The sequence below is a fragment of the Heptranchias perlo genome, chromosome 17 (assembly GCF_035084215.1).
Source record: "Heptranchias perlo isolate sHepPer1 chromosome 17, sHepPer1.hap1, whole genome shotgun sequence".
NCBI classification, from domain to species: Eukaryota; Metazoa; Chordata; class Chondrichthyes; order Hexanchiformes; family Hexanchidae; genus Heptranchias; species Heptranchias perlo.
In genome coordinates, this window is record NC_090341.1 from 19,244,296 (window position 1) to 19,268,917 (window position 24,622).

General features: G+C 40.3%; 1 protein-coding gene and 1 long non-coding RNA gene across 4 annotated transcripts in view; one reads left to right on the forward strand and one right to left on the reverse strand.

The window, feature by feature from the left end:
* vgll4b (vestigial-like family member 4b) overlaps positions 1-24,622 on the reverse strand; it is a 106,900-nt gene that overhangs the window by 54,952 nt on the left and 27,326 nt on the right. The window lies entirely within an intron of this gene.
* On the forward strand, positions 999-23,007 carry LOC137334398 (uncharacterized). The gene is made up of 3 exons (XR_010966136.1): positions 999-1,313; positions 9,186-9,316; positions 22,841-23,007. It is a non-coding gene; the product is annotated as an uncharacterized lncRNA (long non-coding RNA).

A 24,622-nucleotide genomic window follows, 5' to 3' on the forward strand; every position in this document is an offset into this window, starting at 1 on the left:
ACGGAGACATACAGACCAGAAAAGTCCCAGATTCGATTCCTGGTCTACGCTGAGTTAGCTGAACCTTTCCAGGGCAGCGAGGGTTCCCACTTCTGATCATTAATCAGTGATCGCTGCCAGAGATGTGCATGTGTTGACATCAAGTGAGGACATGATCGGGCTCAGCTATGATGTGTTCCCCGCCCGGGATCAAACAGCCTGCTGACACTCTGCCAAGATTCAAGTAAAAATGGTCATTTGGGCAAGATATTTTAGAATGGCCATGGATCGGGGGCACACCCTTGGAACCGTACCCCAGTAAGAGTCCACAACTTCAGGGGAGGATGTGGGAGCGGAGACATTGGCAGAAGGAAGAGGAAAACAATATTAACACTGTTCAGAATTCTTCTTTTACAGTTAATGCTGCAATTTTGCAAAATCCAAAAATTATCATAATTATAAAGGAAAACTCAATGGGACTTTAAAGTATTAATCATAGTTTAGAATACAAGACTGCAGGGCTATGCAATTTTTGTTACCATGAAATCCACCGAAACACAAGTGCTCTGGACCAAAGGATACAGTTGCATTTAGTTGTTCTCTGCAGCTAAGCTTTCAAAATGGGGACACTTTAAAAGGCTAATTTTAAATTTAGGTTAGCAAGTGAATTTCAGTGTCAATTTTGGGAATCATTAGAGAAGCAGAGCAATAAAAAAAAGCAGACAGACACAAAAACCAAATGTGAAAAAAAGTTACAAAAATCAACTTTCAGGAAAATAAATTACATAAAAACCAAAGAGAAAAGCTGAAATCAAAGAGGAAGAAAATGGAGAGGATGTTAAGAAAATACATAAAACTCATACTCTGAAGATCACATTTCTGACTGGTTGAAAAGTTGCCTGCAATTTTAAATAACTACATTTTAATGATGTCTAAATCTTTGCAAAGCTCTCCAGTGCTTTTTACTGTATTTATTTGTTTTCATTTCAGTCCCCATATTGATTGGCCAACAGTTAGGAAGACTTAAACTTGATCCACAAATATGTCTTTTGATGAACCACAGTGAACCTTCCACACATGTACCAACAGGAAGGTTTAAAAAATTAGTCTGGAGCCATGGCAACAAAAATGAAAAGACTGTGGTCCACATTCAAATGACATTCCACCATTAGTCATTCAACTTTACCATGCATTCACTTATCAACATAACTTAAAGACTAATCTGAATGAAAAAACTTGGAATAGCACCTTGACACACCATCTTCAACAATCCCAGAAGGAAAGCTGAAGATATGACCTTCAGCTACAGATACATTGTAGCCATCTTTGTGAAGGTAAATGTACCCAGTACTGCTATTGGTGGCACGACTGCAGAGTCAGTAATAGCAAAGTAAAAGTTCATAAATGGAAAATAAACAAACAGTGACAGGTATTAGCCCGATTAAGGCTGTGATTTCAATTGTTTACAACAAATTGCATTTATATAGCGCCTTTAATGTAGTAAAACGTTCCGAGGCACTTCATAGGAGCATTATCAAACAAAATTTGACACCAAGCCACATAAGGAGATATTCGGACAGGAAAGAGGTAGGTTTTAAGGAGTATCTTAAAGGAGGAGGGGTAGAGAGGCAGAGAGGTTTAGGGAGGGAATTTCAGAGCTTACAGTCTAGGCAGCTAAAGGCATGGGACGTCAATGGTGGAGCAATGAAAATCGAGGATGCTCAAAAAGGCCTGAATTTGAGGAGTGCAGAGATCTCGGAGGGTTGTAGGGCTAGAGGACATTACAGAAATAGGGAGGGGCGAGGCAATGAAAGGTTTTGAAAACAAGGATAACAATTTTAAAGTTGAGGCGTTGCCAGACCAGGAGCCAATATAGGTCAGCGAGCACAGGGGTGATAGGTGAATGGGACTTGGTGTGAATTAGGATATGGCAACAGAATTTTGGATGAGCTCAAGTTTACGGAGGGTGCAAGGTGGGAGGCCGGCCAGGTGAGCATTGGAATAGTCGAGTACCAAAGGCATGGACGAGGGTTTCAGCAGCAGGAACGAAGATGGGCAATGTTACGGAGATGGAAGTAGGCGGTCTTGGTGATGGACAGGATATGGGGTCAGAAGCTCAGCTCAGGGTCAAGTAGGACGCCAAGGTTGCGAACAGTCTGGTTCAGCCTCAGACTGGCTTAGTTAAATAACTATCCTAATTAATCTCACTGACCTTCTGACTTATTTTCCTCCACATCAGATGTAATGTAAAATAATTTTTCCCAATTTTTAAAAAATAAATGGGATGGTTGTATGGAGTACAATTAACAGTTGGCAAACATGATTGAAATACATAATAGGACACCAGCGATGCCAAAGTTGAAAGATTTTCTGTCAATCGCAGCCTTTGTACTACTGGTTAATCAGATTTGCATCTGCTCCTTAAAATGTTATGCTTGCGTGTAACAGTACAATATAAATACATTTTTGTCAGTGGATAAAGGCACCAGGTGTTGTCGTATTGAGCAATACAGACCTGGCAGATCCCACAGTTGAGCCTCAGTCTGTACTGAATTACCCAATCTCAGCTGGAATATTGGTGGAGCTGCTACAATTGTCTAAAGCTCCCCTGATTATCGATGGGATGGGGGGGTGGCAGTGATACTCACACAGAGCTCTAATCAATAATTAATGATCCCTGCTAGAAACTAAGCTACGCGGGTGGGGTGTAATGAGGTAGAAACAGAATGAGGATTGGTTTGACGGCCCTCACAGTTCATTAATGCTGAAGGTCCAAAGTCACACATGAAGACTGGTCACTCAGTGCAAGTATCAGAATTCATGGAACTGCACCCCATGAAAAGTTGAGAAATAGCTGCCTCATGTGTTCCTGTTACCATTATAGTGGCTATAGCAGTGATGAACTTCAAAGTCATTTTCAAATTCCAATCACTCCCACAATCTCCCCTCCCCAAAACATACCGAGCTTGGATCAGTTCAGACTATGAATGCAATTTCTGCTTGCTCCTGGTAAGTGCTGAAGCAGATAGGCTTGGAGACCTGAATTTTCCCACAAAATGACTGCATTTTTGGTTGTGCAGTACAACATTGCCAGTGTTGCCCCACTTCAAAATATCCAAAGCTATCTTCAAGAGATGGTCTCACATTGATTTTACTTTGTACCAGCTGCATTATAATGCCACCGGCATAAAGCACACTTTTCATTTTAAAAAAAACAAAAACACATTACAAAACTGAGGCAACCTCCTGTTCGGCTCTTCCATTCATTTAAACCATCAACTGACTTAAAATACACCAACAGTACACAGGCTTTAAACTTCATTGCATGCACGTGTTTGAGCTGTGCAAACTCAACCCTGAGAGCAGTGTGACTAGGCAGTAAAACTTGATGCTCCCTGCTCACACTGCCATAAAAAAATGGAACCAATACTGCACTAACAAGTGCAACATAATAAGTTTAAGGAATCAGGATCCAAAACCTCAGATCAGGAAGGCAAACTGCACAGCGTCCAAATCCAAAGCACAAGTCTGATTCATCCAATCTGGTCCAAATAGAGATTTTCAATTGTGTCTATTACTGCTGTACTAATTTTACCTATAAATAATGTCCTTCACAAACTGTTCAAGGCAGAAGCATATCTTTGCTATCCAGTTGCAAGAGACTAAAGGAACATACTGGAGTAAACAGGGTGGTGTTCTTGCATTGTAAGCAGTTTATAAATGTAAAACTGAAAGTAAAGTCAGTTTGGAAACAGCCAGCATTTCAAATCAAACCCGTCAAACAATCAGGGCTCATATCACAGATCTTATCACCCATTTTTGAGACAAGTCACCCAGAAAATTCAGATACAAAAACATTTCTTGCTCCTTCTGCAAGCAGCTAATAGAGGGAAAAAATCCACAAACCAATATATTAAATGAGACTAAATGTTGGTATTCAGCAAACTTCATCACAAAGGGCACAAGCAGCGCTGATCACACAAAACAATAGAGGACCTGAGGGAAAGTAAACTTTTAATTTGAAGAAAAACTGTGTTAGGGTGGAGATTTGAAAACTACATACTTTCATGCAAGACAAGCAGTTGTAAAATGTTTAATGCCATTGTCTTTCTATGCAATAGGTCAACTTTGTCAAAACAACCTACAACTACTGTACAGATTTGGTGTGAAAAAATATTTTCCACTTGGTGAAAAGTTAATCTCAGTTGGTACTCTTAAAACCCCTGGGAATCCACACTGTTCCCACAACAGAAGGTATGAGGCCAATGAGTGCTTCCTGCACATTAACTATTCTTCCAACAAAAGCCCCATTGTTATAATGCTATAAAAGAGAAATTGTACTGTTTGAGCTAAATAATAGCTCCAGATGTAGCATAGTGTGAGCCAGTAATGAACATCTGTTCTCTAACTATTACTGGCTTATAACTATTTATTTCCTCGAAGATCATGTGTTGTAAGGTGGATCAAAATTTTAGACCTGGGATGAAGGAAGATCCAGCGACTTGATAATGGTGAACAGATGCCACATTACACACACACACACACACACACACACACACGCACACACACACCAACTTGTGTGTAATGTGTGTACACTGGGGCGGAGAAAAATTGAGCTGGTTCATTCCTAAATCCCATGAGCACATAAATCCCTCAGCGGCCCTGCACTTCCTTGTAAAAAGTAGAAAGCAACAGATAAGAACAGAGTTTTGAAATACATTCCAAAGCAAACACATATCAGTAGACTAAATTATTTCACAATAGGCTGATTTGACATATGTTGGCAGGAGAGTGAAATGGCAGAAAAAAATGCTTTTATTTAAATGCTATCAAATGACCCTTGTCTGTTTTCTTACGTAGTTTCCTGACAAACGTAATACATTAGTAAATGATATAATTGGGCCTGGAATTCTAAACTGTTGGAGCAGAACTTAAATTGGGTTCCTCATTTATCCAGACTAGACTGGATTTCAGACAGTTCACTAGAGCACCAAAATGGAGCTAGTTTTGTACATATAAATAACAACTGCTGCTGAAAAATAAAAATGTTTTAAGCCAGAGGATTTAGGGATTAAAGAAAGACAGACTTGCATTTATATAGCGCCTTTCATGACCTCAGGACATCCCAAAGCGCTTTACAGCCAATGAAGCACGTTTGAAGTGTAGTCACTGTTGTAATATAGAAAATACGGCAGCCAATTTGCGTACAAGGTCCCACAAACAGCAATTAAATAAATTACCAGATCACCTATACTTTAATGTTTTGTTTGAGGGATAAATGTTGGCCAGGAGGCTAGGAGAACTCCCTGCTCTTTTTTAAATAGTGCTGAGAGATCTTTTACGTCCATCCGAAAGGGCAGATGGGGCCCGATTTAACATCTCATCCGAAAGACATCTCTCCAACAGTGCAGCACTCTCTCAGGACTGCACAGAAGTGTTAGCCTGGATTATGCGCTCAAGTCTCTGAAGTGGTGCTTGAATCAACCCTCTTCTGATTCAGAGGCAAAAATGCTACCATTGAGCTAAGGCTGACATCTTAATCTATATAATGCATATACTTGCGTACAAGACTACAAGTTTAGGTCATTGGAGGTTGGTCCTATTTTGAGAGTCATAGTGATGGGTGGTACCGCAGCTCAGCTTGGGGAGTGCACTAACCTGTTCTTGGCCTGATCCTGCTCTCCCATCTATTCTAGACTCTCCAGCACTACTCACTTCTCTCGAGCTCACAGTCTTTCACTCCCCTTCTCTCAGGTTCCTGGTCTGCTCCCTGTTGGTGTGTTGCAGTGGCAGCATGTGGAAATGCAGTGACTGATGGTGTCTCAGGTACAGTCCCACAGGCACTTTCCCAAAGTCTCACCTTGATGGCCTGTCTGAGTTCACACAGGAGTAATGGCCACTTAGTTGAGGCTCTGGGTGTGCCTGTGGGACTGTACCTCAGCCAGGGCTCAACTCCTCCTTCAGGAGAGGAGGGGGGGAAAAAAAAAAGTGGAAAATGGATTCCAATCTCTTTTAAAAAAGGAATATGGTAAGATCATGTCAAATGCAGAACGTTTTACTTATCTTACCGTCGGGCCTACAATATCTACATCCTTTAAATATTTGCTTGCCTGTTTTTTTGTTTTGCTGGAGGAGGCATGGATACAACCTTGGTGATAAGTGTAGACCAATTTGACCACTCCTTTTTTCCATTTTAAAGACAAGGCACTGCAAAAAATTCAAAGTGCTGAGTAGCTACAATAACCAGAATATTGTTACTTGTATTTGGGCTTCCTCAATGTTATGTAGTGCAGAAAGGACAATCTGTCCAAGGTCCCTTACTACAGCATGGCATTACACCACCTGCCAGACTAACACAGACAAAGGCAGTGGGGAATCCCATACATTTGAAGCCCCACCTCAAACATACAAGTATCACATGAATACACATTTCCACAAACTACAGATTTCAAAGCATAACAAATATCTGCAGTGTCTGCATCACTCTTGTAAATAGAACAGTTTAAAACTTTAGAATCATTATTCAATAACAGTGCAGTAATTGGTGCCTGAAACGGCCATATAAAAAACTTCAGTATTTTGAGAAAAATTAAAAAGTGAGCCTGCACTTCACTTATCAGAAGTGCACCCCCTTGTGTTGTAAAGTAAAATTATCCTTACTAAAAATATAAAATGCTGGAAACGCAAAGCACGTCTGTCAGCATCTGTGAAAAGAAAGGACATATTAACATTTCAGGCAGTTCTGACGAGAGGGGTGGGTGCAATTGTACTGGGGCCCCAATCTTTGGCCGGGGGTGGGAGGGGGAGGCAGGGTTTATGAATGAAACTGATCTGTGATAATAAAACATGCAGGAAAGAAAGTAGAATAAAATTAAATATCCAAATTTTGATATAATTTATTTTAAGACTTTCAATTTCAAATGTAGTTTTTCTTACCTCTTAGTCAGCAAATAAATCAATAATGTTACAGAAAACTATAGATCTTGTCAGATCACTTTTAATGGAAAGAGTTGCTAAGCCATTAAGGCTTGACTGACTCAGTTTCGCAGTGGTAGATCTTCACACGTTTGAGCATTAATTGATCTTTCTGTGATGACCACAGAGGCTGATATGTAACAAAATATGTTAAGTGTAACAATCAGGTTGCAGACAAGGTTCTGAAGAGAGATTTCATGCAGCTTATTTAGTAAACGAAGCGGCGATAGTATTTTGTGGTCAATGTTTTCTTTGTAACTGCGTTTGAGGAATTATTCTTTTATATCATCAGAGATATCAGTGGAATAAAAATGGAGAAAATCTTTGGTGATCAACCTTTTCGTTTTCAAGAAACGTCCATAGAAATTCAAGCCTTTTACAAATACGAGAGTATGCATCAAAGTTCATTTTGAGTTGACTTATAACAGAGTCCATGATAGGAAAGAAAATATTGTCCAGAAATTGGTCCTTCACGGGTTTGTCTTGATGATCTGTGGCGGCATCATTACCTTCTTCTTTATCTAGATGGTGGGCATGAATGGTGTGATGCCACTTATACCTCTGGAGGGTGGATACAGAGGATTGCTGTAACAAGCTCACATTCATTAATAATTTCATTCTATTTTTCTCTCGACTGCACCAGTTCAGTGATAAGGAAGTCAATATTGTCTCTTTTGACATTAAGTGTAGCATCTCAGTACTGAAGGACTAGATTCTGTTAGTTGATGGGGATTAGAATTTTTAGCCAAATTGATGCAAGTAAAACACATTTAAATTTGGACACGTATTTGAGTAGGCTAGCAATATTACTTCTGATATGTACATGTCAGGTTCAATTCAAGCAACTCATTCAATGCTACTTTTAAGCCTTTTTGATTCTTAGCAAAAGGATGCACACAATCGATATGTGTTGTGTACCATGTGTTAGATACTGAACAGAATGAAACAGGAACATTTTTCCTCAAAATCTCCCACCTTTGAGGACTTGCACTGAAAATATTGTACAATGACAGAAGACGCTCAAAGAATGTAATGCAATCAATTGACGACTCTGGCAAATCAACACCAACTAGGTTCAGGGTATGCGCTGCACATGGAGAAAAATAGTGCCAGTAGATTGTGGAAGAAACACCGCCTGAACTCCAGAGTACTTCCCTGCCATGTTGGCTCCATTATTATAAGCTTGTCCACGACAGTTTGAAATCTAATCCAGTGTTCATCATCATCTCATCTATTTCCTCACCAGTCTTATTGGTAAGTCTCTGAAGCACAAGAAATGTTCCTGAATCACAAAGTTTCCTGCAGGTACTTGATGAATGTATCTGACTATTAGTCCTATCTGTTCCTTGTGAGAGTTGTCTGGTGTTGCATTGCAAATTATTGAAATGTACTTGGCCTCTTTAACCTAGCCTAGGATTGTTTTCATGTGCCCGGCGCATTCTTAAATAAATCAATTTTCACTCTCAGGTGACAAGTAATGTACGTGAAGTCCTTCATTTTGCCCCGTGCCTTTTTCATACGATCAACATCGTCACCCAAAATCTGATCATACTTGGCTAACAATTCAATAAAACCTAAGAAATTGCCATTGAATTTATCACCCAGCTTGGAGCTTGAGGCACGGAAAGCTAATCCTTGTTCTCCAATAAACAAAACAACATCTAAAATATGTTTAAGAATTTCCTTCCACTTTTCTTTTTCATTTGTAAAATTTGTGCCAAATAATGAAGGGATGGTTTTATCACATTTCAATCTCCTAACATCCACCCATTTCATACAGAATTCTTTGAGTGGTCACGGATTCTCTTTTACAGCTGGTGCCAGCTGTATTCTGCAGTCCAACCAATTGGCATGGCTAAGGTTGGAAGAAAACCTCAAGTTACTACATTCTGTGGGAAAATTTGACACAGAATGCAATAAACAGCATGCTGAATCACTGCTGTCCTGCCACGTTTAGTTCTCTCTCCATTAGGAAGAGTGTGGGAGAGAAGCAGGCGGGAAAACGGCTTTCCTTTGATACCTCTTTTTGGATGGAATTTTATTTTCCAGTTATAAAGCCTGTCTATGTCATCCTGTTTTAGAGGCCCTGCACTTAAAAGAATTGTCTCAACAGAAACATGAGGTGGTTCCGGTTCATCATTTTCTTCTTTGTACTCTTCCTCCTCCTCCTGCTCCTGCTTCATCTAGGCTAATAGTAAGAGGATTACCATCTTCATTTTCTTCTGTTTCAGACTCAAATTGGTCCTGCTCCATTTCGTTGTCATCGGCACCAGAATGAGATGTGTTAGATATTTCACCACTCTGCCTCTAAGGATTCTGAAGATTTCCTGCTGCTCTGAATTGGGTGCCAGCCAGAAGATTCGTAAGTTTGTTTCCTTGCTTCCAGCATTGCAATTTTTCTCTGCTTTTACGTTCCTTTTTCTGCATCTGACTTGTATACACGCTTCATTTTTGATTGTTTAATTTATTTACTGAGTACAGCCTGAGATCTTCCATGGGTAAATGCTCACTATTTGAGAAACAACAAAGTACTAGAATTTTCCAAAAATCCTGAATGGTTCACTTGGGTGGGCGAGACTTAGTGAGTTATGGTGACACCTTGGCATCACCGAGTGCAAATCAGTAGGTATTACAAAAACTTATTATTAAATTTATAGCTTTTTTTGAAAAGAAATAATTTAACATTTATGGAAATCATACCTTATGTATGTTTTATGTGGGGTTAATTAAGCTACCCAGTGAATATAGTGCACAAAATTTTATATTTTCAGTCACTATCCGAGCAATAGTTTTAAGCCTTTTAAGCTGATAGTTTGTTTTGTTAAATAAAAAGAGATCTTATAATATTTATTTATTAAATGAAGATTACAAATACTTGTTTTCTAAATTCCATTTGATTATGATCTTTATCAGATTTTAAAACTGAACTCTGGCAACAAAGCTCCAAAAGAGGCAATATACCGGGCATGGTTTCAGGTATAGTCCCTTCATCAGAGTCTGACCAAGTTCTACACCCAAAACATTAACCTGGCTTTTCTCTTTACAGATGCTGATGGACCTGCTGTGTAATTCGAGCATTTTCTCTATTTCAGATGTCCAGGGTATAAAAAACAAATAATCTGCAAATTTCCTTGTGGGCCTAGAATGAATATTAACTGAAATTTGTCTCCCTTGATCTGTCTGCTTTGGTTACCCGAGTCAAACTAACTAAAAAATACCAGGACCGTACTCTCTTCACCACAAAGCATTACCCTTTCAGAATCAGCTCAGTAAAGGACTAAGGTTGAAGCAGCTCATTTATTCCTGCTTTAACAAAGGATTTATCAAATAACCGGCAAGAGCAAAAGTCATTTAGAAGAATTATAGCTGGTATAAAATAACATGGAAAGGAGTTGAATTTATAGGCAACACTAGACCCTAGGTTTTCAAACTGGGAACCATGACCCTAGGGGATCTAAGGGAGTCTGTGAAGTTAGCAGATTTCTGTCTCCATGGGACCAGTCATAACACGCATCACAAGCAGAGTGTTGAGAATTCTGTAATTTTTCTGTATTTGTTGACTTGCTGGCATGTTGTTTCTGCCGCTGTACACAAATAAAAAATGTCTTCTGCGAAGATCACAATGTTTTCCTGATTCCGATTTTTTGGATTCAAGATAGGGGTCCTTAGGAGTGAATCAATATTTGCATCAGGTGCCATACACAGCCATGTTTGCAAACTACTGCACTAAATAAAGCTTAAAGGCTGCAGAATCCTAGTCAAAATGAATGTCACAAAGCTAAAAGGGAACTCACACTCGCTCATCTTTTAAAAATTTGACTGGAAAAGACATTCATGTCAGTGATGAATTAAAAACTGATAAATCCAGTTTTGTGATAAATTAAAAAGATCTCAGAGCGGTAATATATTCTCCTTCAGAAGGCAAGATGGTTTACATTAGCAGGGTGAAAGTGCCTCAGGGAGTAGGAGTGTCTCTACACTAAATTTAAAGTGGAGAAAGTAAGTTTCACACCAATTTTGTATTTTTTTTTAAAAAAGCTGTAAATTTGGAACAATTATGAAATTGCATTTGCTGAGTAAATGAATCTTAAAAAATTATGCAAGTAGCCAAATCTGGGATTGCATCCCTCTCCTTACAAGGCAGGAAAAGTAGAATAGGAATTTCAAACCAGGCAGAGGTGCTGTCACTTACAAGAGACTATCCTGCAAAGCCCCAAAGCCTTCAAATGGCTCTTATTCAACGTCCATTCTACCACAGCTAGTTTAGTTAGAGGTGGAAGACTAGCTGAAACCTGTTGCTTCTGGAGAACTGAAGAAAATTACAAAGAAGAGGGGAATGCATTCAATATAAATCCATTTTCAATTGAAGGACAGACAATACCAAGATAGAATTCTGGGACTGGATACAATGCCAGGGCTGAATGCTTCACTTTCACATTCTCCTCAAACCTAGTCTCAATTTTGGGCATCCTTACATCCGGAGGATCTTGCATATAAACACCCAGTGGAGGGCACATTTGTGTAGATGAACCATTGCACTTGAATGTGCTAAATAATTTTACTTTCCTGCAATATGCTTGGCTCATCATGAATTCTCTCATGAAGTTGAGGCGCTACTGATTTGTCAAATATGTCTGTAGTTGGCTATTTTCAACGTAATATTCTGTGGAGGTAGGTGCTGCAAACAGAGGGAGTCCAGCTGTACTAATTTGCCGAGTTTGTGTGCACGAAATTGATGGCAATTAGTCAGGATTAGTCAGTGAATAACACCCACACCTTTCTTTGAAGACATTTTATGCTAATACACTGAATATGCAAGGGCAGTGGGTTGCAACAGAGCTTGGTACACCAGGAAAAAAATGTGCAATAATACCTTTCAAGAGGTAGATCCAGAGCTAATCATCTCCTGCTCTCAAGATTCTTCTAGAAGAAGTGTGTCTACTGTGGGCAATGAAGGAAGGAAGGAACATTTCCAGCTTAAGAATTTTTCTTCACATCACCTGCAATGTTTAGCTCCTTCTCGAATAGTCTTAACTGGTTTCCAGAATTCCATTAAAAAAAATGATGAACCCGCTGTTCAAAAGTAAAAGCCTTACTACAGGAATTATACTGAGAAAATGGGAGCCAGCAGCAGTACTAAGGTACTATTGGTGGGTGGCGTCAGTGCTACAATGGGGCCTTAGCCAACAGGCCTCCAGGCAGAATCCAGATGAGTTTCTTGCTGGTGGAAGCAACTTGCTACAGCATACCATTCAGAGTGATGCAACCAGCAATGCCAAGTCTCAGTGATTTATAAACAACAGCATATAATAATTTCTCCTATTTGAAAATCCCATGTTTCACATCCACAATGGAATATACAATTTTTAAATTTAATGGCTTTCCCAGAAGTCTGGCAGATTTCTTTTGATTATACACTCCTGACTACGGTACTTTTAGAAGTGGAGGTTGCAAACAGAAAAGGACTTTTTGGAAAATTTCCCCCATTAGTTTTGAAAGAAAAAAATCCACCCAGATTTCTGCAGTTAATATCCACCATGACAATACAAAAAGTGAAACATTTCTGTTTCACTTTTTGTAGAAAAACAAGTAATGCAACCAGAGTTCAGCTACAATTATTGACAGTGGCAAATTCCAGAAAAAGTCACCTGCTTATGCAAATGACTTTTCTCACTGCACAAATAGGACACATAAAAACAAGATCGACCAAGCTGTGATAGAAAAATTGGGTTTCTGTAATTTTATTGGTGAAACTTTTCAAAATGTTACAAATAGGCACTAAAACTGAAATGCAGGTTACTGAAGGTTAACAGGGTTAGAATATGATTGCCACAAAAATTTAAAAAAATCAAAGAAGCTGGAAGTTCTGGGGGCTATCAAAAGTGAATCAATGATTTGTGACCGTGTCCATCCCAAAAATTAACAAGGAGGAAAAAATTAACAAAGAAGCTACAATCCAATATGCATGAACACATGCCTGAGATCGCCTCGGACTCATGATTCTGAAGGATATAGTGGTACATGGAGTATCAAGAATTACATTAGTTGTATTGTACTAATATATATGCAAGCCCTTTCAAAGATATAACTATTTGTAGTCCATAATCAGCTATTTTTGCATAATTTCTCACATTCAAAATTCAAAAGTTTTATTATGGCATTCAAATTATATATAATCCAGCATCAATTAAGCAAAACGTTCAGTCTTATCCCTCCAGAGTTTTTATTTCACTCAGTGTCAGAGTCCTAGATGAAGGAAGTGTTTAGTGTCCAGTGTCCAGCCTACAGCCTAGTACAGCTGAGAAAGACTTAATGAAATTCACAGAAATCCATGTGGAGACAGAGCCCAGTGCTTAGTGTTCTGGTGGCAGAAGGCACTCTCTCTTATGAAGGCGTCCTTCAAGGACCAGCACACATAAGAGACGCACATCATTCAGAACGCACAGCTGCCGACTCTAGGTCTACACCGCCACAGTCCCCAGTGCGCAGTAAAAGAATTTGACCCCATTTCTAGAGGATATATATATTTGCATACACTGTATGAGGACCTGAGTCAAGTACTGTACAAGATGTTCAGATCTTAAACTGAGACAGTGGAAATAGAATGTGTCCGTACAAGTTTGTTGAAGTCTATGTTGGCCTACGTGACAGGGTTAAATGATATGAAAACTAACTCATATTCTATGACCCAAGGTTGAATATTGCTGTTCCTAATTGTGTGGACTGCTAATACATTTATGTTGTCATCACATGTGTGGCCTTCAAAAGATGTAGCAATATCTAAAAGGCACCAATTTGGACACTCAGATTAATTTTCACTGATAGAACTTTGTTAAACTGGTTATTTAGGAAATCGCAGAACTTTAAATGATTTCACTGGCGTGCTACTGTCTATAGCTTGTACATAAACCTGAGGGGCAGTGCCAAAACTTTGAACATCTCCATAAGTTTTGGTTCTTTGTCAATATTAACATAAAAGAGTTAGTTTCAGGGTTAAGCATTTTCAATCCCAGTAGCGACAAATGGGTTTGAGACACTGTTAGGTTATTTTCTTGTTTTTGAGGATGAGGAGGACATATACTTTTATAGGGCCCCTCACACAGAAGAAAGTCTAAGTGTTTTAAAAGAGTGCCCAGCAGGAGATAGGTAGGGTTTAGGGGCTATGGGAAATGAACTGAAAATATGGTCAAACAAAGGGATTTTAAGAAGAGTTTGAAGCAGAGATGTTGATTTGGAAGAGCTCCAAACTACAAGGGCATTGTACTGAAGTAGTCACCAACTATAGAGCTGGGGGAGCAAGGATTGAGCAGTAATCCAGTATTGGAGGCATAGAGGGTACAAGCCAGGACATATGACTTCAAAAGACCACTGAAGTAGGTGGGGAGAGATCAGTGTCAGGATTTGAAAATTAGAATCCCATGGTTGATGCATTGGGGACAGGAAGCAAGTGATACTTGACAAAGTCAATAGTCATGATTATGAGAGATAGAACTCAAGCCATGGAGTTCTGGATTAACTGGAGTTTATGAAGGGGGAGACGGGAATGTTGGCAAGGAGAGCGATGGCAAAACTTTATTTTTGTTTATACTGGATTACTGAAATCCTTATTTCTGGTATCAGCATCTGAGGGGTTAATAATCTAGGATCATGGAGAAAATGGCCATCTGGTCTGATGCACAGACAGCATGGAATCAAGACAAGCTTCCTGGAAGTATTGGATATGTATCAGGAAGTCTTTAACTGCTTCCAAGCAAATAAAAGGTAGTTTTAATATTCTAATGCCAACTGAATGCAGAGACGTTGGATTTTATGGAATCTATGCTGATTGGGTTATCACAAATGAATGAACTAGGGGACAAACGTTCTTACATCAGTGTCAAAAATGGCTAACCATCTAATTTGATTATGAGGAATGCAGTTCTTTGTGAATGGGCTTTGTTCAGTATACTTTCAATAGATCTAGCATGATACTTCTGTGGGTATGTTTGCCTCAGATGTCAGTCTACAGTCAGTCTCCAACTAGCAGAGAGTCTGTGATCATTTGGCTCCATGGCCGGGGTTCACCACGTAAGGGAACATCCATTTTTAAGGTTCAATATAGGTAGAGGGGTAGCTCAGGGAGAAATGCCTTTATTGGTTTGATATACCAAGGAGGTTGGTAAAGTTTGTACATATTGTAACATGTATTATTTTCAATTAATTCTGTTCATTTACCTGTTTTGTGATAAATAGATGGTGTGTTGGTTTATAGCCTGAGTTTATAGTCAACCTGTCTATTGAAGACAAAGAGAATTATATGGCAGCAAGTGATACATTCCAGAAAGCCAGTGTACAGTGACAAGGTTTCTCTGTTTGATTCCTGGACCTCACTAGCATTTACCAAATTTTGGTCAGATAAAGGTACACTCCAGCTTTGGGGAACATGAGACTTGCTTAAATATCTTACGTACAACTCCAAAACATAAGAGCATTAAAGAAATATATTCTGGAAGTGATGAAAGTGTGGATTAGGGTTTTTAGCAGTGGAAGGAGGGGGGTAGGGCACAGCTGGATAATGTTCCAAAGATGGAAAATGTAGTCTTAGCAAGTTATCAGATGTAAATTAGGAAGGTTAACTCAGTGTTAAGCACAGCACAGAGATTGCACATCTCCTGATTTGGCCTCAGAAGAGTGGTGGAGAGGTTGATTGTGTTGGTGCCAGAAGAAAATAGATTTGTGGCTTACCATACCTGTGAATATTTTCTAAATATATATATATATATATATATATTTATGAATTCTGGGGGTATGGGCATCGGTATCAAGGCCAGCATTTATTGCCCATCTCTAGTTGCCCTTGAGAAGGTGGTGGTGAGCCTTCTTCTTGAGCCACTGCAGTCCATGTGGTGAAGGTACTCCCAGTGCTGCTAGGAGTCCCAGGATTTTGACCCAGCGACGATGAAGGAATGGCGATATACGTCCAAGTTGGGATGGTGTATGACTTAGATGGGGGAACATGAAGGTGATGCTTTTCCCATGCACCTGCTGCCCATGTCGTTCTAGGTGGTGAAGGTCATGGGTTTGGGAGGTGCTGTCGAAGAAGTTACTGCAGTGCATCCTGTAGATAGTACACACTGCAATATTTCCACATTATCCTAATTATAATGAAACTCCCACCTGTAAAGTTTTTCCACATGCGTCCACACCACTGGAAATGGGCATGTACGCAAAGGGGGCAGAGATCCAGTGTTCGAGGCCTGCATCCCTTTTTCCATGCTTTAATATCCCATGAATTGGCACTCAAGATGAAAAATGACCTCTAGAAAGTTACACAAAGCATGGAATACTGGAGCTTCAAGCCTTGAAATACTTTTTGATGAAACAAGGGCCATTTAGTGTGCAAAATTGTTCCAATTTCAAAACAAGTTGAATTATATTATTTACCAAATTATTTCTAATGCCAAGATCTAATGCAAGGAGTCATTTGCATTCAAATATTCTTTGTAAATAAAAGGGAGGATTTGGCGACAACTCCTATTACATGCAAATCTCACACAGCCAGTAAATATGGTACACAAAAGAACCATATAAAGAATGACAAGGTGCTTTGTGATGTTTCTATGGTATCTTGAAATTTGTCCTGGATTCAATTTGTGGTCTTTTCTGCTAATGCACTGTAAACTTGTCAAAGTTGAATACATATTTGTATTTGCTGTTAGAATAGAACAATGGCAGTTGAAGTCATAACCTGGCACTGCCCCTTGCAGCTGGAACCACCATAACGTAACCCTGAGCAATTGCACTAAACAAAGGAGAATTTCTAGCTGACATGTTCTCAATAGAATACAAGCTACTTTATATATAACTTTATGGGTATTTCAATAACATTTCAATTTATTAGCCTGGCCAATCCAAATCTGAAATAAATGAGTTAAACACAATAAAATACTCCATTGGACATGCCCTGACCGCAAATCATCCTGAAGAGGTAAAGTTATTGGACATCTCATCAACAGCTAGTAGAGGGGCGTATTATAGCCCACAAACAAGGGAGCTGGCATTCTCCTCCAACAACAACTTGAACCATTATCAGAAAATGTCCCAAGGCACTTCACAGGTGCGTAATTAGAGAAAAATTGACACTAAACCGAAGCAGGAGATATTAGGCGGGGTGACTAAAAGCTTAGGAACATAGGAATATAGAAACAGGAGTAGGCCATTCAGCCCCTTGAGCCCGCTCTGCCATTTGATAAGATCATGGCTGATCTGTGATCTAACTCCATATACCTGCCCTTGGCCCATATCCCTTAATGCCTTTGATTGCCAAAAAGCTATCTATCTCAGATTTAAATTTAGCAATTGAGCTAGCATCAACTGCCGTTTGCAGAACAGTGTTCCAAACTTCTACCACCCTGTGTGTAGAAATGTTTTCTAATCTCACTCCTGAAAGGTCTGGCTCTAATTTTTAGACTGTACCCCCTAATCCTAGAATCCCCAACCAGCGGAAATAGTTTATCTCTATCCACCCTATCTGTTCCCCTTAATATCTTATGAACTTAGATCAGATCACCCCTTAACCTTCGAAACTCTAGAGAATACAACCCCAATTTGTGTAATCTCTCCTCGTAACTTAGCCCTTGAAGTCCGGGTATCATTCTAGTAAACCTACGCTGCACTCCCTCCAAGGCCAATATGTCCTTCCGAAGGTCCAGTGCCCAGAACTGCTCACAGTACTCCAGGTGTGGTCTAACCAGGGTTTTGTATAGCTGCAACATAACTTCTGCCCCCTTGTACTCTAGTCCTCTAGATATAAAGGCCAGCATTCTATTAGCCTTATTGATTATTTTCTGCACCTGTTCGTGACACTTCAATGATCTATGTACCTGAACCCCTAAGGCCCTTTGGACATTCACTAACATTTAGAAAGTACCCTGTTCTATCCTTTTTTGATCCAAAGTGGATGACCTCACATTTGCCTACATTGAATTCCATTCGCCACAGTTTTGCCCATTCATCTAATCTATCAATATCCCTTTGTAATTTTATGTTTTCACCAATCTTTGTGTCATTGGCAAACTTAGATGTGAGACCTTCTATGCCATCATCTAAGTCGTTAATAAATATTGTGAATAACTGAGGCCCCAAGACAGATCCTTGCGGGACTCCACAAGTCACATCCTGCCAATGTGAGTACCTATCCATTATCCCTACTCTCTGTCGCCTTTCGCTCAGCCAACTTCCTAACCAAGTCTGTACTTTTCCCTCGATTCCATGGGCTTCTATTTTAGCTAACAGTCTCTTATGTGGGACCTTATCAAATGCCTTCCGGAAGTCCATATAAATAACATTCATTGACATTCCCCTTCCACTACTTTAGTCACCTCTTCAAAAAATTCAATCAGGTTTGTCAGGCACGACCTACCTTTCACAAATCCATTCTGGCTCTCTGATTAACTGAAAATTCTAGGTGTTCAGTCACCGTATCCTTAATTATAGACTCCAGCATTTTCCCCACAACAGATGTTAGGCTAACTGGTCTATAATTCCCTGGTTTCCCTCTCTCTCCTTAAAAAGCGGAGTGACGTGCAATTTTCCAATCTAGAGGGACAGTTCCTGAACCTAGAGAACTTTGAAAGATTATAGTTAGGGCATCTGCAATGTGCTCATCTACTTCCTTTAAAAAGGAAGTAGGTGAGTACATTGCAGCTTGGTCAAAAACGTAGGTTTTAAGGAGAGTCTTAAAAAAAGGAGAGAGAGGTAAAGAGGTTTAGGGAGGGAATTCCAGAGCCTAAGGCCCAGGGAGCTGAATGCACAGTCACCAACGATGGGTTGAAGATAGTGAGGATGAGCAAGGCCGGAGTTGGAGGAACGCAGAGTTCTCGGAATGTTGTAGGGCTAGAAGAGGTTACAGAGATAGAGAGGGGTGAGGCCGTGAAGGGATTTGAACACAAGGGTGAGAATTTTAAATTTGAGGCGATGGTGGACCGGATACCGACGTTGGTCAGCAGGCACAGGGGTGATGGGTGAGCAGGACCTGGTACGGGCTAGGATACGAGAAACAGAGTTTTGGATGAGCTCAAGTTTATGGAGGTTGGAGGATGGGAGCCGGCCAATAGAGCATTGGAATAGTCAAGTCTGGAGGTAACAAAAGCATGGATGAGAGTTTCAGCAGCAGATGGGCTGAGGCAGGGGTGGAGATAGGCAATATTACGGAGGCGAAAGTAGGCGGTCTTTGTGATAGAGAGGTACCTGGGTCGGAAGCTCAGCTCGGGGTCAAATAGGACGCTGAGGTTGCAATCTGGTTCAGCCTGAGACAATGGCCTGGGAAGGAGTTGGGTTCATTGTCGAGGGAACAGATTTTTGGGGGTTGCAAAGACAATGGCTTTGGTCTTCCCAATGTTTAATTGGAAGAAATTGCAGTTCATCCAGGACTGGATTTCGGATAAGAAGGCTGACAACACAGAGGCCGCAGAGGGGTCGAAAGAGATAGTGAAGAGGTTGAGTTGAGTGGGATCAACGTACATGTAGCACCTGACATTGGCCGGGGGAGGGGGGTTTAAATTGTTAAAAATGGGAAACCCAACCCCAACCCACCGCGAGCCCGCCTACTTCCAGTTTAACTGGGGCAGGTTGGGGGTCGGCCAAGTAACCCGCTCTCGGGAGGTGGGTCGGTAATTATAATATGTTAATGAGGCCTTGTGACTCAGATTTCATCAGCCATTTGGATTTAACGGCTCCAGCACAGGTTTCCCGGGGCTCAGGAAACCTGGCAGCTAAAGGGAGACGAGAACGGCTGGATCCAGCAGGTGAGTGCTTTTCATCACTGCTTGCAAGCCAGGAAGAGCAGGACTGCTTCCCCCCCGACCTCCGCAATCTCTCCCCTCCATGATCTCCTACCCCATCCCCCGCGATCCGATCTCTCCCTCCCTCCTCTCCAGTCCCCGGCTACTGCCTTGTACGGCAGGCTCTCTCGCCCGGCAGCGGCCAGCCTTTCCCACCCGGCAGCTGGCCAGATTGAAACAGAGTAAAAAAAATTCTAATGAGGTCCTACCGTTAAATTTGGCGGGATCTCGGCCTTCCCGGTATGTCCGGATTTCCTGGCCGCTGACAGGCACCCCCATTCCCTCTCCTCCGCCTCATAAATATCGGGGCCCATGTCTTTGGATGATGTCACTGAGGGGCAGCATATAGATGACGAATAGAAGGGGGCCGAGGATAGATCCTTGGGGTCTCCAGGGTTAAAAGTGTGGGTTGGGAAGATAAAGAATTGCAGGAGATTCTCTGGCTATAATCGGATAGGTAAAAGTAGAACCAAGCAAAGACAGATCCACTCAGGTGGACAATGGAGGAGAGGCATTGGAAGAGGATGCGGTGGTCGACTGTGTCAAAGGCTGCAGAGAGGTCGAGGAGCATGAGGAGGAATAGTACACCACAGTCACAGAGGGTGCGATTTGTGACTTTGATTAGGGCGGCTTCAGCGCTATGGCATGGAGGGGTTCAAACAGGAAACTGTGGGAAAGAGGGGCACAGATTTGGGAGACAACAACATATTCAATGACTTGGGATGAATGGGACGTTGAAGATGGTGCGGTAGTTTGAAAGGACAGAGGGGTCAAGAATGTTTTTTTTGAGGAGGGGGATGATGACAGCAGTTTTGAATGGGAAGAGCACAGTACCTGATGTGGGACTTGAACCCACATCCTTCTGACTCAGAGGCTAGAGTGCTACAACTGAGCCACAGAAAAACAGTGAAATGAAGCAGTTCTGTCTTGTTTTGCTTTTTTGAAGTGCCTTTAATTCAGTAACTAGTTAGGATCTTGTCCCAAACTTAACTTGATACAAATGTTGCAAGTTTCATCAGCTGACTGCAATTCAGTTGAGCTACTTTTGACTAAACATAGACTGCGGTTTGTTTAGTTATTTGCATGACAGCCAGTTATTTTTGAATATGGTTGACAGTTATTCAAATCCGGGCAGTTCCAGTAAATTTCTAAAATATATAATAGCTAAGCATTTAGATTGCAAGCTTTTATCATTTTTATAAATGTCTGTATATTAATACTTATTTATTTGCTTGTTCATTTTTGTTAAATAAATTTGCTTAATAGGGAGCAAGCTTCCATCCCTTTGTATTCCAACCCCAAAGAGAAAGGTTAACATTCCATTAGCCTTTTTAATTATTTTTTGTACCTGTTGGTCCTAAGCAGGCAATATTTCAGAAGCGGAAGAGGCAGTCAACATCTCAAATGGGTCTGATTTGGCGTTGAGAGCTTAGCTCAGGTATGAACAGAATGGTTTCACACAAATGGGTGGAGCCTTAACAGGCAGCAAGGGATGAAGCCAAGCCAGATGCATACAGCCGTTGACAAGAGGTCTTATTTCTACATTTCCCATTAGTGATTCAGAATTTTAACTGTCACTGCTTACTGTTTCGTTATCAAATGCTATTTGATTATTTGGTTTGCCTGTGATAGTGAAATGTAGAACATCAGCAAATGAAGATATGAAGTGCATTCAGTACAAATGAACTGAAAACTGACTGTTACATTAACAATGCAAAGCTCGCAATTTTGAACAAATTCTATAACTAAAAATCCGAATATATTTTTAAAAACTCCTGGAGATCTTGGATTAGGATGGATACATTATCTTTGGTGGTACAATGATTTCTGTTGGTCATATTAATTAATTAATTAAAATATTGCAATTTACAAGCAGCTCACCATACTTGGGCAAGAAGCTACCAATTCATTTTGGGAAGAAAGTCTTAAATTGGAGAAACATTATGTACAATTCATTATGATCTGTTGCACAGCAATGTCTCATCAAATTACACTAATGTCCACACATAAAAGCAAACTGTAGGACAGAACAGCATATTCAGGGTTTTCATACTGTTTGCTGCTTCAGATTTCTAACGGTAACACTGTATTGTTTGTTGCACTTAATTAAACTTTGTAATTTAGTTTTCCATAAAGCCTTAAACAATGCAGTGAAGACTCTTCTATGCCTTGATCAGATGTTGGCAAGGAAGGGGTGACAGATTTTCTCTGCCTTCAGAACTCGAGCAGGAACAGAATAGGTCTTTGAAAATGGTTAAAATTAATTATATTACGATCAACTGGAACTTGAGGTGAAGTTAATAACAGTCAGCAAGTTGCTAGAGTTGATTGTTTAAAATCTTAAACAGTTAACCAAAACCAATCTCTTTCACTGATTTAAACTGTAGGTTCTTCTATACACAAAAATATAACAGATGCAGAGACCTTCACATTCAGACTTCATCTTAAGCATTTGCCACTACTTGAAAATTGGTCCCAATTATTCAGTTCAATTTGAGCACACATTTCTGGCACGCGGGAGAGCGCATCTTACCATCAATCTGTGTACTCCCTATGTTGTAATGATTATCATTCCGTTTTATCCAATTAAAAATGTGACTCTTTTGCTACTACGTAATCCCAATAGGTCAACTCACTTTCTGGTATCTAGAATCTCAAACACAGGTACTCAATTCTGGATAATCATGGAAATTAAAGAGGGGAAGGGTCATTTTAACCTGGAGGCACACCAACTATAAGGAGTGTTGATGAGAGTTATCAGGGGCAATTCCAGGATTTAGAGGGGGTTACAGGGCACATAACCCCTGCCAAAAAATTTTGGGACAGACATGTCACCCCCCCCCCATTCTCCTTTACCCCAGTCATTGCAGCTATGCTATAACCTTGCTTCACGAGTCTGTTGATTTGCTACTGGAATAATTGATACCTGTCTGCATTGTTTGAAAAGTTTGGAATTCTGGTTGAGGCCATCTATTCTCTGTAGATACTGTTCTGTTGAGATTGTGGAACATTATAAAATATTTACTATTACATGGGGACAAATGTGAATGTTTTGCTTTTCACAGGGTTTATGCAACACATTGGAGAGTTACTGTCGCAGGTGTTGCATTGCTGACCAGAAAATTTCTCAATGCACAAGAGTCAACTACGTTTAATTTTTATTTGTTACATCAATGATGGAAGATTAGGGAAGTCCCAATGTCACTCTCGAGCGATCTGGTGCCTCACACTCTTGAAGGTATTTATCACAATTCACAGCTGGCCACAATGGGTTTTTAATTTAAGAGATTCATTTCAAAAATATTTCAAAAGTCTAGTAAAATCCTTCATCAGCTTAATATTGGTCGACCCATTGTTATGGCAGCAGCTAATGTTACAACCGTTTGTAGACTGGAGAGGAGAAAGCCAATTAATTATTTATACATGTGTAAAACAAAAACTCAACATAATTTTCCACTGGTGAGGAAATCGGCCTCTCCTTCAATTAGAAGTAGCCATATTAGAAGGAGAATGAGCCTTTACCTTGCCAAGTGGTTTGCAAGAGGTAATGCAAAGAAATGCATTATGCTACCCATGCAGCCTATAGTTGCTTGGTAATGGGTTGCCACAATGTTGTGTTCTCAAAACAACACTTGGACTGGCAGATATTATTTGTTCTGTCTATAAGACCAGAACTCTACAATTGCCATCCAAATGCAGAGCTATCAACATGAGGGAAATGACGCTTTCCCTTTAGAGTTCAAGCATGTGATGGCAAGTGAAATTTGGTACCATCATTTACTGAGACAAATGGGACTATAACAGTTTTGCAATAGGACCTGAGGAATTCCCTACCTAATATGCCAAATAATAAGTCGGATCAGCCACCTAAACAAACACTTATGCTGTAAGCAGAGAAAACAGTAATGAGTGCAATAATATTCAAAGTAAGGAGCTTAAGATCACACAAAACAGATTCAAATGGATCAGGCGCAAACTTAAGATTAAAACTGAGGTGCCATGTAAATATTACTGGATGATCAGAAGGTTTAAATTTCTACCAGCCCGTCAGTCAAATTTCATGCTAAAGGAAGATGTTCGACTGCAATGGCTGCTCAGTGAACCTTCAATAAACTAGGTGTAAGACCTGGAGACAGCAAGATCTGCAAGTAATGGAACCTAAAAGGTTGAATTCTTTTTTTAAAACTTGAACTTGTTGTTCTGGCAGAAGACAAATATTTTCCATTGGACATTAAAATCTTTTAAAGTGATAATGGCCCAGAATTTGCTGGAGTGGGACATCTCATAGCACGCCTAGTGAGTTAGACTTTTTCTCTCAACCTTCAGCTCGAAAATGTTTTGCGCCGCAAATTGCTGGAAGCGCAAGCTGACAAGAAGTGGAGATCAACGAGGCACCTGGGACCTTGGTGAACGACAGGACCAACGGGTCCTTCTTTGATCTTGAAGAGTCAGATGGACCCTAATTTCCTGTTTCTCATGTTTGCAGCAATCAAAATGTGCCAGGTGTGAGTAAAATTAGTACTTGTATACAGCATTATGTTACAGCATTGCCTCCAATGTTAGTGCTGAAATATAAGTGAGGTGGTTACGTAAGAACATAAGAAATAGGAGCAGGAGTAGGCCATCCGGCCCCTTCAGCCTGCACGGCCATTCAAGATCATGGCTGATCTTCTACCTCAACGCCATTTTCCTGCACCATCCCCATATCCCTTGATACCTTTAATATCTAGAAATCTATCGATCTCTGTTTTGAATGTACTCAATGACTGAGCCTCCAGAGCCCTCTGGGGTAGAGATTCACCACCCTCTGAGTGAAGAAATTTCTCCTCATCTCAGTCCTAAATGGC